The sequence below is a fragment of the Bombus vancouverensis genome, unplaced genomic scaffold, assembly GCF_051014615.1.
Source record: "Bombus vancouverensis nearcticus unplaced genomic scaffold, iyBomVanc1_principal scaffold0043, whole genome shotgun sequence".
Lineage (NCBI taxonomy): Eukaryota > Metazoa > Arthropoda > Insecta > Hymenoptera > Apidae > Bombus > Bombus vancouverensis.
The window spans coordinates 253,995-270,547 of NW_027468934.1; the positions used below are offsets into that span (position 1 = coordinate 253,995).

General features: G+C 37.2%; 2 long non-coding RNA genes across 2 annotated transcripts in view; one reads left to right on the plus strand and one right to left on the minus strand.

The window, feature by feature from the left end:
- LOC143304625 (uncharacterized) overlaps positions 1-8,402 on the minus strand; it is a 47,462-nt gene extending 39,060 nt beyond the window's left edge. The window contains exon 1 of the long non-coding RNA XR_013061300.1: positions 8,312-8,402. This is a non-coding gene — a long non-coding RNA (uncharacterized LOC143304625). The remainder of the gene's footprint in view (positions 1-8,311) is intronic.
- Positions 6,478-8,900, plus strand: LOC143304624 (uncharacterized). The gene is made up of 3 exons (XR_013061299.1): positions 6,478-7,284; positions 7,393-7,516; positions 7,626-8,900. It is a non-coding gene; the product is annotated as an uncharacterized LOC143304624 (long non-coding RNA).
- The last annotated feature ends 7,653 nt before the right edge of the window (positions 8,901-16,553 follow it).

Consider the following 16,553-nt stretch of genomic DNA (forward strand, 5'->3'; position numbering starts at 1 on the left):
GCCATTCAACTTTTATTCGACTAGAACATTTGCCGACAGAATCAACGGTATCGAAAGTATTTCAACTGAAATTATAATATTTCGACTCTTTGGTGACTCGCTATTTGGAGAACGACGATATACATATTCGTGTGACAGGGTGTCATTTTTTACAAATTATTTTATCGTAATTTCTCTATTCGGGAAATAATTGCTTTTAAATGTTCTCGGTGTCAATGGTGCGTGATTTTTTAACTTTTCACTCTTCGATGCAGCAGAATACGTTTCAGATTGGATTCTACTTACATTTTTCTCCCCAATCACGTGAAAATGCATTCACACAGTGGTTCGAGCGCAATTCATGCGTTTGAAATGGAAAAAATTTTTATTTCATCTAACGAAAGAGCTTCGATGCATACAGACCAAACTACTCTTTTTCTCTAACACTAGGTTCCCGAATGGTTCGCTCATAAGCAGTCATTTATCGACGAAACACGGTGTACGATGGAACCTCGTAGCAGGCTGTGTAATCGTCCTTCTCCAAATAGTCTTCAAATTATTCGAAATATATCGAAGAACGATTTGGAAATCGATTTCGGTGTTATTCGTTTTTGCATTCGAATAAGTTATTTCATACTACGTCGGATTTAGAAAATTCGAACGTCGTAATTGTCTCAAATAAATGTGAATTCTGTAAATCAAAAAGCAGAAGAAGCTGCTGTGTCCAAATAAACTTTAACGCATCTTGTTTCCTTGTAGGTGTACGTTCGCAAGCAAGCACGATTTCGTTCTCTATTTTTATCTGAAATTTAAAAACTATGTCCGTTTAAAGTCGCGTCCGTGTGAAAATTGGAAAATATCGGCACACGTTCAATCGTAATCCGACATTTTCAATTTCGAAACATTTATTAACATGGTAAATGTCGTCAGAGATTCCGCTCCAATAACGTTTGCATAGCGTATAAATGTATTTATCGAACTGTTTCTTCCAACAATTTATTTTTGCTTTCCTTTTGAATTGTAGAAATTTAAACTAACGAATACCAAATCAAAACCTAGTACGTATACCTACAGATTTAACGACTATCTAGGTAAGAAACACACGATAAGTCTCCTTTCCCGTCTTTTGTAGAAGAACAATTTCAAAATTCCATAGGTCGTCGATCAGTCGCATACCGAAACTGTCTTTGCATTTGACATTATTATTAAATATGTGTTTTGAACATTACAAGTAACTAATATTAACTAATATCAAGTAAAGATTTATATCTATATCTTTGAATCTATCCATCGCTTATTTTCTTCTTCGACTATTTCGTATTAAATTCACTTCGTTTCAGCCACCAAGTGACAGAAAAACCAACGTCGGAAATCAACGAAAATCAACGAAAATCATATTTTTCCCAATTCTTTATACTACTATATAATGACAGCGGAAATATCATCCGTCGACAATGAAAACTCTACAATTCGATTACTCTTTTGTCAAATCGAAAAAACATTTCACTCGATAAATCGTTTCCATGCCATTTTGTACTGAAAATGTTTATTACGTGGGAAAACAAAATGTACGAAATACGATAATTGCCGTGTTTACTTCATCGTACGCGATCAAACATCGTGTGACGTGTACTCTCGTACGCTAAGAGTTGCTCTGTTTGTTATTGTTATCGTCATTCCGGAAACTCTCTAATTCGCCTTCGTACAGCAAGGTCTTCTTTCGACAACAGAGTCTGCAGCTGTGCTTCTCTTAGAAAATAGGTGGTTAACGATTACAGGCTTGCGAAATTTTTATCTCGATCGGTACATGACTAAAAATTCGATGAAATTGAATCTGATATTCTCCTATTTATACACCCGTTATTTTCAAGCGTTTGATATACGGAAAATCAGAGAAAAGAATACGATAGGTGTATAAATATGTACACAGAGGCAGGATAACTCAGAAATACAACGATTGTTAAATGAAAATCGAAAACGCAATTAAAATGAAAGTCGGTTATTTCGTTAGTGCGCCGTTTCCATCAAATACGGACGCTATAATCGAAATCGGGAAATATGCGTTCAAGTTGACCGGAAACTATTTTATACGGTTATCCGGTTTAACAGTTTGTGCGTTTAATCCAGCAGAGGCGGAGGAGTGTCATTATATAACGGCACGATAGGATCGAGCTAGAGAAATGATTGAATTGAGTGAGAGGGTCTCGGATTAACAGATGCATCACTGCTTACAGAGAGCCATGATTAATCCGTGGCCCGAAAACCAATGAATCGAATGGCCTTCAGGGTGAGCTAGAACGAAGACGATGTTTGCAAATAGGGATTGATTTGGGGCAATCTGATGCGTCGTAAACCGACGATAGAATCTACGGTACAAATCTAGTTCTCAATCGATTACAATCGAATTAACCAAACATCGAAAAAAAATCCGCACACTACCACCGTTGCACAAACGTTACGCACAATTGTAAAAGGAAATGTGACTCCTTCTGACAATTTGACCGCATATACGGTAGTGATTCGACCGAATAAAAATAGAAAAACAAGCCAATTGTATTTGGGAATTTAAATTGAAACTTTAATTTTCAATAATTGAAAATTTATTCCCTACTGAAACGTTCGTTTTCGCGAAATTGTCGCTATCGAGTTGGTTGAATTTCAAGCAAAGTATCTTAAATATCAAATTCCTTTCGATCGCAAACGCACGCACAACTTTTAAATATAGCCTCGATTATTTTACCAAAGCTTTTCAACTTATTTTCTTTCCGCTCGATTCGTAACCAAAATATCAGAGAAAAATAACTATGACACTTACAAAGTGATACATCACTTTTTTACCGTTAGATTACGGTTATAAATATCGATTCTCCCATTAGACTGATTTTTAATCGTTTCGCTCGATATATTTCCATTGACCACAACTATAAATTTTCCACCAGTTTAAACGTCGTTTTAATGGTAAAATTTCTTCAAGGTTAATCCAGGTTAAAGCAGGTTACACGAGAAACAATTAAAAACATAAAAAAACACTCGCTCTTTAGACTTTATTAGAAAAATAAAATAATGGAAACGATATAAGAACGATAAATAGCGGTAAATCAACTAAATTCTTGTTTAATCTCTAAATCCTCCGATGTATTGCGATAACGGTCAAGCGTTTCGTGTAGATCGTTTCAGTTTCATCATTTACGTCGCATATAACAATAAATGTAAATAGGATAAAACTTTAAAACGAGTTACAGATAACTACCATGAATCCAACAATCGTCGAATACTCGTCCATAGGTTATTTATCTTTGTATTAATCGCTGCCAAAAATCACGCAAAACCAACTGAAATAACTTAAAAAGTATCATAGCTAAATATGCTGAATAGATAATGGATACCCTACGAATAAATACAGATAAATATAAGTAAATATTAAAAACATAAATTAGAAAAATCAGTACTTGAGAGGGTTCCGAAGAGAGAGAGAATAACAAAAAATTGCTTCTATCCGCTTGATAGTCATGATCGGAAGAAAGCATCGTTGGAGCGAACGGAATCCGTTGGAAAGTCTCGGGACGAAACAACTTGGAACGGCGAACGATTAGCAAACGATAAGCAAACGACGACCAAGGAACCAACTTCTACGGAATAGAATCGCTGAACGTTCCTGAATTAAGCAAGATCGTAGTTAACGCTCTCTGTTCGCCGAACGTGCGGATCCACAGACAGCCCTACGCTTGGCAATTAAAATTCAAAGCACGACGATACCTCTCTGGCGGAAACGTAAACCCTGGCAGAACCTATGACCAACCGGTTGCCCGTTATACCTCGCAGTAGGAACAAAGTCTCCTTGGTCTGGCAATACCGGTACTTACTCCGCCATAATACATACACGTACCCGAAGCATCGAAGAAAACACTGCTTGTTATCCAACGCGTCTCCACTCTCGGAGCTCGTTGATTCAAGATCGCTTTGAAACAATTTCCGTTTTGCAAAATCGATTCGGTTACGGTAAAAACGGCAGAAAGGTCCCGTCGAGCCGAAGATTAACTTAAATTTTTCACCCGGTTTGAAAGACAATTAACGGATCAAGCGTGACGCCGATCACCAGAACACTTTCTATTTCTATCTCCGTTCGTATGTAAATATGAAACATTCGAAGAAAAACGAAGTAAAGATCTTAGATTAGATCTCTACGTATAAACAATTTATACGTTCAATATCCTAATAAAGATCTCGTCGATTATATAAGAAAAAATGTTCCTTCACTTTGTATTTGTCGTACAGTTTACTTATCGTTACTACTTAAATATTATTGGATCTACCGTGTATTTCGGATCGATTAACTATTTCTGTATAATCTACTAGGGCAGACTGAATAATTATTATCTTTTGAATATATTATTCGATCAAGTAGCAAGTTTGTTATTCCTTATAAAAGGAAGAACACTTGCAAATAGATCTTAATAGAATGTTTCAATGTGTCATTCTGTATAATCAACTGGTGGTACATGTATCTGTCTTTCTTCGCGAGATTCATTCTCCGAGAAAACCGAACGGGTATCTATAGTTGGCGTAGAATTGTGTAAATTTTTACTTCAACGTGAAACATGGATTCTCAGAAGTACGAGCATCAACAGTGAGGTCGAAACTTTCTCGCGTTTTGAACTATTTCATCGAGAAATGAGAAAAAATGTATCAATAATATGGTCGTTAACGGGATGTTAAGACATAAACTATGCAAACTGCTAGAATGTAACCGGGATGCCGGCTAGTCGGTTGCTAACGAACTCGAAAGTTCTCCGCAGCGAGTTTCTTTGGGACGAGTAAGCTCCATCGGACTAACGCGAGTTTTACGTAACGTCGAGAGGTTCGCCTCGTGAACGCGTAATTCAACTCGCTAATTTCCAAGCGATTGAGGCGCAGCCAGGCGAAACAAAAAAATTACCGAGAATTCGTTGAACGCTTTGACGTGCCACGCGATAAACGGAAGATTAATACCGTAATCGTGACACGCTCCACTGGCGGCCAGAAAAGTAAATATTTGAAACGTCTAATACTCGCAGAATATCGCCTTTACCCGTCGCTGTAAAAGTCGTCCTGGCGAATATCGAGCGAAAGATACTTGGAACCTCAGTGTCACGATTCGCTTAGTGTAATTAAAACTCGTGTAATAATTGACGGAAACTTGGGAAATCTCGCATTCTGCGTTTTTGCGAAGCGATCGCGTCCCATAGGAATAGAAATTTTTGAAAGTATTCGAGTAACCGGTAGTTAACTGGATCGGGACAAATCTAGCGTTGAAAACGACTTTTACAGAAATTATTTATAATCTTTCTTTCGATTAAACGACGATAAGAAAGAAGAAAAAAGAGAGGAAAGAAGGAAGAGGGAACTAACGAGTCAATGTGCGACGAACTTTTCCAGAGTGCAGCTGCTATAAAGACAAAGAAGAACGTCCTGAGCAATTTTACCCAACAAAAAGTATAGCGTACACATTGCTCGGAACAATTAGGGGATCGCTGTTGTGCAAGTACGTATGATTCGTACGATATCGTAATAAAAATCGCTTCTAGAGCAATTAGATTTTTAGATAATTATTTAAAAAATGTAAAGTGTTTAAGCGACAAGGAAAATGATCCTGAAATAGTTCTACTGGAATAGTTCTAGTCGAATAAAAATACCACGTATAAATTTAAAACGTTTAAAACTTCGAATCTACCAGCTAAATCGTTGCTTTCCTTCTATCGTTCAATTTCTATCCCTTTTCTACCTTTTTACTCCCTTTTCGCAAAAAGGCAAATTAAGGGAAGAGGAAGAAACGACGAAAATCGTTTCGCTTTGTTCGTTCGTCGTCGTACAGCGTGGTTCGCCAAACCGTAGTTATCGTAGAAATACAGAAAAAGGATATATTCTGTAGTATTCTGTAGTAGCGGTAATTACGAATACAATGGAATTTTGTTTCGAGTCTCGTGGGACAAATATGCATTTAGATCGAACATTAGCGGAGAAATCAGCTGATCCTTATCCTTTCTAGAATGGCGTATAAGCGGAATAACGCGAATATTTATCGAAGAGGTGTTTATCGAAAGCGAATAAAGAAAGAAGCGTATAAAGTAGGTAAAAGATCGAATAGTTTCACTTTCTTTCTGCTATGCTAATGACAATATCATTCGTTTTACAGCGTTTAATAACAATATTTGTATTAAAAACGGCGTGGCAATAATAGGACAACGTTCCGAGAAATCTTTATCGTCTTCCGTTTGATTATTTAATTCGTTCTTTCCTTCTTCTTCTATTTTTCTTTTTACCCTGAGTTTTTAGGAGATGAAGATGCGTGTGCGCATCGCGGCATAAAATGTATGAGACCGTACAAGTTATTTTTACGTTATTTATTTGCAACGAAAACCCGTAACAAGATTAAATACTTAACAGTCATTCTATGGCTGCGTACTAAGGTATGATATAATACGATATGATATATGATATCGGTTGCACGAACTCGTTATTCTTATATTTTAGTACGCTATTCGTCAGCAGTAATTATTTGTTCGGCAATAATTATACAGATAGTGGAGAACACTTCGACGATTTCAATAACTTTGAACATATCGTCGCTAACACTCCGAACAACTTTTACCTATACGCGTTACAATGGTGCGGCTGTAATTTCCAAGATAATACGCATCGAGTATAACCGTAACCTAAAGCCTCGAGCCTCGTCCACGCCGACGGACATTGTCAGCAGACAGTCTACGTATATTGTTGTACGCCGACAGTCGATAGACAACGTACGCAGGTTATCTGAAAACAATGTCGTTTAGTCTAGTATATACTCGTGGAAGTGCGCCGTGATGCCACGAGAAATAAATCTAGAAGACAGTCTTAAGATAAATCTGGAAGAGGATTTAGGAATTTTGTAAGGATGGTGAAAAGTGATTTTGAAATTTTATTAGAAAAAATTGACCCAAAAATGAAAAGAAACGTGAGAATCGTTGCCGAAAGGAAAGAAAGGTCGGCAAAAGAAGAGAAAATCACAGCAAAAGCAATCTGTCAGCATAAAAACGATTAAAGATTAAATCGAACTGCGTGTGTTGTCCGATCGCTACGTTCTTCCCCAGACGTTGTCTCTTATTTTCCATCCTTGGATGTCTTTCCATTAACTGCGGATATACGTCTACGGACAATTTTCCGTCAGCACAGAATTAGGTTTTCATCCGCGGAGTGTGGAATCGGATTTTGTCTCGCGTTGTCTACAGATTTTCCACGAAAGACAAATGCGCACTGTCTGTGACACGTGTCTGCGAACGATCGATGGTCAGTGACAATAAGTAATAAATAATCGTCCGTTGAAATGATTTGGCGATCTTGCCAAGTGTATGCTTCCGATGAATATTTTATAACTTGTATAATATATATTTTCAGATTCGTTTCAAACTTTGCCAATATAATCAAGACGATCGTGTCTCGTTACGGTACCGATAAGATTTCACGATGTTTCGTGTACGTAACGAGTTTCTATCCACTGAACGCGTTTGCCATGTGTTAGGTAATTATACTGCACTTTGTTCTCGTCCGAGTTAACCCGGAGTAACTTGTTCGCGATAAATTTATCGAGAACGCGATGAATAAAGGAAATAAAAAGGGCATTGTTACAGGCGATGAGTAAACTCGCAGCTAGCATCTTCTAGTGCGTTACACACGAGAGCGTTATAAAGCTACCTATGGAAAACCTGGCGTTTTTGTTCCTTGGGGCGGAGCACTGTATGAAAATGCATATAAAGCTAAGCAATTACGTAAAATATAGAATTTAGAAAAATTTAGTAAAATCAAAATACGTAAATGTCGTTACACTGATATATGTATATACGTGCTTACATACAAATAATAGTAAATAACGTAGACGGTACGAACGGTTAAACGACATTTCTACGTTGGCAGAGATATTTAGCGGTACGTAGTAAATACGAACTAAATAAGCAACCTGATGTAAAATTTTTACACTAGGAGGCTGAAAAATAACTCTAATATGATAATCTCATCAAGAGACGTATATGTACTTGTCTGCGTATTTTATTACATGAAATAAAAGCGAGTTAATTAAACTCTCCAGAATGGGGCAAATTTTTCTTCTGAACAAGGATGCAGTTTAATACCAAATAAAGAGATAAAATAATATTATATCGTTGCGACCACTTAACGAATACGGTGTAAAACGCCAATGCCTACAGACACATACCTGTACGCGCATCGCGACGGAAGATTATTAATTTAATCAAGACGAACGCGCTTCAACTATATCTCTCTCTCGTCGATCTAATACCAGTAACAATAGTATACTCACAATTTTATCGATCTTTGCGATTTAACCCTGTCTTTTGTACTGGTTCTTCGTTGTACAAGCTACGGCCTAGCTGCATGTACAGCGACAAAACCGATCGACACCACACTACGCCACAACAAACAAACCGTGATCTATGGCCGCGTCCTAAAGCAACTTCGTATTTCTTGCTCGTCCAGAATGCATACTTTCGTAATAGAAGTCATAGCTCGTCGACTTCTAAGGTACAAAAGTGGCGTACGATGATCGCAAAAACTATCAGGCCCTACATTTCATTTTTATAGGACAAAATTTTTGTTTCTAATGTCATACGCTGTTAAATTACAATCTGTTATCGGGAATAACGATAAATAATAATGATAAAAAATGGTACACTAAAGTGATAATAAATTTAATACAAAACTCGAAGCAGCTTGCTTATTGTCTCGTCGCGTGTTGGAGCCTGGTGACCGTTTCGTCATTTCGTTCGGTTCGATCGAAAATTACTTGCTCTCTGTTCTTTCTATTCAAAGAAACGAAGCAATTACGCGACGTAAAGTTAAGGGGAGAGGGGACATAAAGATGATGTAAAATAACAAAAACATTAAATACACGACGGTAGTGCTTTACTATCTCGTTTACCGAGATAACATTTTTTACGACTTTCCTTCTACGTGTAGCAGTTAAGCCGTAGATCCAAGACCGTGCACATTACCGCACATAAGACGGTACAAACTGGACAGAATATTGGCTCGTACGATGCACTTGAATCACTTTCTTACTTACTTGGATTTTTAGTGTGCATTCCTGGGAACGTTTCATCATCGATCGTAAATGTGATTACCGACAATCGCAAAGACCAGGAAATGTATCTTGTGTTAAAAGTAAAGTATTCGCAACTACGGATCGAATTAAATACAGAAACACCGTAAAAGATACGTTTTAACAGATTTCCGAACAAAGAGTAAACCAACGGGAAATTTTTTTAAAGTAAAACGCGAATGTCTCGAGGGAAGAAAAATTACTTTGCTCGATATAGGTACATTGTTTTATGCATAATAACGCATAGTAAGACGGTAATAATAAAAGAGCTTTTGCTTATACGTTCTTTTTGAATATATTTTAAATATATCTACATCTGTTTAAGCGTAAGGTAAATTTTTATACGGTAAATATGCTTCTACGTAAATTTTGTAATTTTCTTTATTTTTCCTTTTTTCCTCTCTTTTAATTTTACCAAACAGTTCGAAAAGATTCGAAAAGGCTTATGCTAAAATTGACGGGAGTTTATAAACCAATATCGTTGCTATCGTACTCGATATTCTATCGTACACTTAGCTTAAAAACAGTCTGCAAAGTTAAAGATAGAATACGGCGTCTTCTATAAATCTTAAAAATTGATCTTCTTCGAGACAACGGTTCGCGCAGAAAATTTTTGCCTCTCTGCCTCTTTTATTTAGCTTTCGGAGAAGAATTACCTTCATTTATTGTGTACTACGTACGTTGGAATATCTAGCGTGCTGCACGCATAAAATATATTTGATTTGAACCACGTCCCGAGAAATGAATTTCAAAGTAAACGTTCGTTCATCATTTGGTACGGAGATCTTCAGCCGCGAATAATAAATTTGTTTGAAACGTAGTCCTCTAGAATTCTACGTTTCAGTATGCTAGTATTTATGTAACGGACCAAGTTCGATCTCTATTCCTTCGTGTACAATTGGAGCGAGAGAATGGGAAGGAAACTTTGGTGCCGAATCTACCAGCAGATGGCGAATCTAAATGGAGATTCTAACGAAGCTGTACATTTTATCGGTAATTTTTCCAATTCCCGAATAGTTATCGAACCTAGACGAATTTAACGGTAGTAAAATTACGACAACTATGATAATTACGATATAAAGATAGAAATAAGATATAAATTCTGTAACCACGTTTTAATAAATTCATCGATCTAACGAAATTCATCGATAAAACGTTAAATTTCGCTGCTTTTATTCGGCGACCTACTTAGCGATCACAATTTTATAATATACGTTTAATCAGCTTATATTCTAAATGCCTTACGATTTCGACGGCGATTCGCGCAACGTAAATGTCGTGCGTTCGGATCATGAATCGGTACATCGTCTCTATTTGATCTTCATCGTTTTGTGCATAACTGGAACGGGAATACGTAAAGGAACCTTTGACTCGGGGTTTGTTGAAGAGGCAAAGGATAAGCGGTGACGAGGATTACCAACGCCACACTTGTATGACATTTCGTACTGACATTTCGGGAGATTCCCCCGGGATCGTGGTTAATGCTCTGCCAGCCGTAGATTACTTTGAAGACCATAATTAACTTAATATGCTCGTCATTATGACAAGTTACAGTGGATCTCGCGTATTATCCATTCTGATTAATTGCACGACAAACATTTCGAATGCCACCACTCTTCCTTTTACTGCTCTTCAAATTTTCATTCGTGTTTTACGATCTCTAGTGATTCTGTTTATGCGATCGAACTGATCGTGCGTAACGTAAGAGATACTACGTTTATCACAGACATAGCGAACATATCGACATTATAACATATCAACGCGTGAAATACGAAATAATTCTAGAAACTGTAAATTTCATGGAAAATCGATTCTTTCCGAAGCAACGTCCGTTCGAATTATTTTCCTTGTATCGTTGCACGAGTGAACCAATAACGCTTCGTTCGATGAATTGTCATAAAATCTTAACATAATCTTAACATGGCGAAAATAAGCGTTGTCTCGATCTTTCTTACTCGACTATAAAATTCAAAGTTGTTACATTTTAATTGTACGACGATGGTCCTATCGTTTCAATTGTTTCAAATTATTCCCGATTACTCTGAATCGTATTTTAATATTCCTACCATATTTACAATCCTTTCCATCGAAGTATATAGATCTGTTTATTTAGAATATACTATTGGAGAGATCTAATGATTGATTTAAATTACAACGTATAGTTCTCAAAGTACGCGAAATTACACGTAGGTTAGAACGGATACTTCCTTCTTCGCCTTTTCCTTACCGGCAGAAATTTTATTCTATCATCAGCGTTATTTTGACCATTATCGATTCCATGAACTAAAGTCAATTCAACCGATAGAGACCGTACAGATTAAAAACACGTATTTTAATCTCCGCAGGATCTAAGGAAGAGAAATTTCATATTTTCTTCCCCCCTTTTCCCTCCGTTTTCCTTTTAATATTTGAAAATGTAACCAAGCAATACGAAGCATTTACCTGTCGTTAATGAAGTTACGGCAGCGGCAAGTTTCAAAGTAGCTCGGTATAGTTATCGAACAACTTAAGAGTGGTTCCCGTGAACGCGAATCGACCCTGGAAAAGTTGAGGGCGGGAAGGCTGGGACAGCTCGCTCGGCGGTTAGGGTTTTGCTAACTTTATTTCAATACAGACGGAACGAAGTGAAACGTTTACTAGTCTGATGAAAGCTTCGATTCAAAATTCGTTTCTGCCACTCAAACTGCTGTTTCGATGCACAGGATGTTTCATTCTTAAACGTCAACTCGATTTTCTTACTCATATCGAACGGACATGTAAACGAATAGCTCGCACTCGAAACGTTACTCGAGAATACGAAAGGAACAAATCGTCGTACAGCGAAAATTACGACGCGATAAGAATAATGACTATGACAGTATATAGCGATATGCAGCGCGATATACGTACATTGAGTTACAAAATTATTTGCGCAGAATTATTTTCGAAGATATATTAGAAATTGTTTAAGTAACAAAACGACACAAAGGACTTTTTAATAGTTGTTATTTAGAAAGAGATAATTAAGATTCCGAACAAACCGAATCGTAAAGGAAACCTGCATAGATATCATAAAGAAAACGATGATTTGTACTTACGAAGCAACGAATTACACTAAAACTATGCTGGAGTTACAAAGCGAAAAGGCTGTTCTATCGAATATTAATTTTGCTAGAACGATACCTTTTGTAAAATCCTGAATTTGCGAATAATTTTCTAGTTCACTGTACGATAATAATCTCTCTAAAGTCGCTTCGAGATTGAAATTATTTTATCAACTTTTACTGTTTTACAACGAAACAATTAGTTATTGGAAGTATCGTTTTTCATTTACCGAAGTAGTCGTAGAAGGTTCGAATCCTTACGAGAAGTAACGAGACGCAGTGTACAGGGCGGTTGGTAACTGATGGTACAAGCGGAAAGGGGGTGATTCTACGCGAAAACTCGAGGTGCCTTTAAGGTTACTCACGGTAACGTACGTCACATTCTCGATCTATATTTTATATTTCTCATTCCCTGGTACACGAATTTGTCGAATTCCCTTCGAACAAAAGATACGACTCGCGTTGAAGCGATCGAAGCCACAGTTCTAAAACTAGTCGGCCACGTTTTCAAAAAATTAGTTTTACTGGTCGAAGCTAGTTTGATGATGTTGGAGGGTTAAGGGAAAGGGCATAATCACGAAGGCGCAGAAATTCGAAGCTGTGATCTGGCCGTCGATCGAAGTTGGCCCTTGTCTTCCACCGCTGTTACTTATCTATCGACGGCCAAGTGACCAATCAAGAAGTTCGAACGAGAAACGGAAATTGAGAAGTGGAAATTGAGGCGAATGTCTCGCGATCTGTGTTCCGGACGCCGAGAAAGCTCGAAAGACTCGCGGAGTGGAAGTCGTCGGCTACGGCACGCTTCTGTGTCCCGTGGAAATGAGTAGTTGAAATGGTAAACGATGTAACTGGCAGAATTAAAGATCTTCGATACGAACGAACGGCGCATCTCGGTTAATTTTAGTGCCTACACAGTCGATCATTGACATTGTATTACAGCGCTCGTTATTCGCTACGTTTACCACGAATCTATAACAAATTTTATTCTACCTAGTATCTTACGTTGCGAACCTGTACGGAGGCTGTCCCGGGGTATAACAATCACGCATTGCCCCTATATTTCATCGGTGTAATAAGCCAAGAAATGGTCGAGTGTTAACGATATTTATTTCCCAATGCTTGACAGATGTTACGTATCGTATTATATTATAGAGAAAATTATTTTATATTTAATTATTTTACAAATGTAACGATGTAAACGAAAATTACGAAAAATCCGTGAGATCATTCGTGAACAGAATTCTTATTTCACTGCCACGATGTAATCGAGAATATTATAAGCTTCGGTATTTGTGTGTCTTCTATGGTAAACAAATAAACTCCGCAAATCATACAGTTCAATTAACTTTTATGACACGGTGATTCGATAAATAGAATATGAAGGAATTTGAAGGATCGCAATTGTCCGTGACGATATTAAAAATACGAATCTCTATAGGTTAAGGATTAATGTTTCTCTCAAGGATTAATTAAGTGCAAAATCGAATTTATGCAACCATGGCATCTACACGTATTGAATATCTGTATTAAAACAGATTTTAGACAATGTCTAAGTTATAATCTGGTAACGAAGGTACGTCATTCTCTTAAAGTTGCAAACGTCACGAAAGTTCAGAAACTTGTCCTGTATGTCCCAACTATGTTCTGACAGAGAATTTTCTCTTTTTATTCTTTCTTCTTCGTCGTACGTACGTTGTACGATTGTAAAATTAATTTCGAGCAGCGTTCACCTTACAATATATTTACTTGTATGAAAATTCGTATAATAAGCGAATTGAACACTGGTGGAAGCGTATTATCGAAACCGCTGCTATTGCTAGAACTATAATAGAGAACTGGGATTAAAGCGGTATCATAAACATATGGACGAGAGAATATTATCACATAAATTCGATAAAATAACTTTTAATAACGCATTAATTTCACCAGCGGCACCTGTACGTTTCTAGTAATAGTAAGAAATATTAAATAACTCGGTGTTACAACCTGTCCTCGAACGAGTAATCTCAAAACTGTACCGTTGTACTGTATCGTTACTCGTTTGTTTATTTACGCGTCGAGATACCGCGCTTCGACAAGGTCGAACAGGACATCGTTCGTCAAACGTACCACGCCACGTTGTAGAAGCGAAAACACGGAGCGAAAGATCCGTCCGATTAGTGGAGGCTGATTCATCTCGAACGGTGCCCTCACGGAAGCGCAAGTTGACGGAAAGTATACAGAGATCCAAGACAGGTGGAACTAGTCCAGGACTCTTGGATGCAGATATCAAACCTCTCCGCCTGTAAATCTGCCAGAGACCGGTGTGAAACGGTGGGTGGCTGGATTAGGAGGTAGAGGTCGAGGACTGGTCGACCACCTAGTCGGAAGCGCGGCATGAACTATTGCATTTGATATCCAGGCCGATGAATGGAAACGGTGAAGCCATATCCACGCTTGGCGCCATCTCTGGCCACGATGTACGCGAATGTAGGTATAATACCCCTGCATGCTTCCGCCAAGTATGATAACCAAGTATTTACGGCTTCTCTTGCGAATTTCTGTAATTTACGGAGACAACCGTCCTCCACCGTCCTCCACCGTCTACAACTATGCGTCATTGTTATTTTTAATGCTCGCCACTTGCTGCAGCCTCTTTCCAACGCGGGCTTCGCCCCTGCAAATAACGCACACACTGTTGAAGTCGAGCGACGAGAAACCGAATGTTTGTTTCGCTAGTTTAATAGCTCTTCGTCCAGGTATGCTATCGCGCAAAACAGATTTTCGCCATATGCGCGACAACTATCGGATATCTTGAACCTTTAATGCTTGTTACTATAAAAATTTTACGTATATATCGAGAATGACAGGTTTTATGAATGACAAATTCACTCTCAAAATGAAACGACACTTCGAATACATCGATATTTCAATTTTACATCGACGAGTCAAGAAACGAATTAAGCGAATGACACGTGTTATTACAAGCGTTATCAAGTAAATGTACATAAATCGAACGAAATAGGAGCCCTGTATCGAAGCGTTAAATATTTCATGTAGAAGCACAAAATGTCGACACAACGGGTGGAGATGTATTATTTAAGATACAGTAGAGAGGATGGCATATACATGTAACGCTTTTAAGAAAAAATTGGCATTAACGTTTGCGTAAGAAACGATTTGCATCGTTCGGTGATCCTTATATTCGGTTTATCTTTGAAGATACGTAACAATTTTTTAAGGTTTTAAATAGGTTTTATTTCCAATAGGTTTAATAAAAAGTAATTCTTAAACGATAATTTCGTAAATGAATATTTCAAGTACTTCACGTAGAATCATAATAAACGAACATACCGAGGAAAAGCATCAGAGATACGATAGAATTTCATTTATCTAATCTCTATTTATTAGGAAATTCTAATTAATGCTTGATTAACTGCGCTTCTGCCAATTGAATCTACTTATCTGAACGCAAACTCCTATTATACGAACGAGAAATTCTAGTCGGCACGAAGAATTAGCGAACTATTATATAAACTTTGGTTATAGAAATAAAATTTGCTCTTCGACGGATATAAACAAATGAAATGAAAAATTAAAATCGATTTGCTTTGTTCGCCTTGTTTGCTTTGTTCGCCTTGTTTGCTTTGTTCGCCTTGTTTGCTTCGTTCGATCGATGAAACTTTCAACACGTATTTAAAGATATTCGGGATAAAGTATTCGCGCAATATTCGACACGAAATAGTCTATTTGAACGTTTAGTATCATTCGTCACGTTTAAGATTACCGTTGCGAATCTCGCACATTTATCCAATGCTAAAAGGAAATGTTTCATTTATTAAAAATCTTATTATTATTAGACGTTATTAGCGATTTATTCGAAGCTAACTTGAAACTATCGATTCTTTTTAATAAAGTTACTTGCGTCCCGACATGAATATCACCCACTTTTTATTAATTCGTTGTGTAATTAGATGTCGTTTCAGGATAAATGTTATCAATAAGCGTAACCTGTTTCATATATCCATATAATTAAAAATTTTTTAAAGTCAAGATATTTATTCGCTAAATCCTAATAAATGGAAAATTTATTAAATGGATCGCAAAATTTTTTATGGCTTTTTGTAATAATTCACACGATAAAAATTAATTTCGCATGAAAATTATTTAGCAATTAACGTACAATAAACGATGAGAACGTTCGATTAACAATGATCGTGTTGAACGATTTTGTTAAGTACTAGCAGAAATGATAATTGAACGATACTGTGTCCACTGAATGAAACAGATGGAACAAAACGTTTCAGTTAAAGACCAATAGTGTCTGCAGACTCTTTGTCGATACACGAGGGCTAATACTGTTTTATCGATGAACGATACCT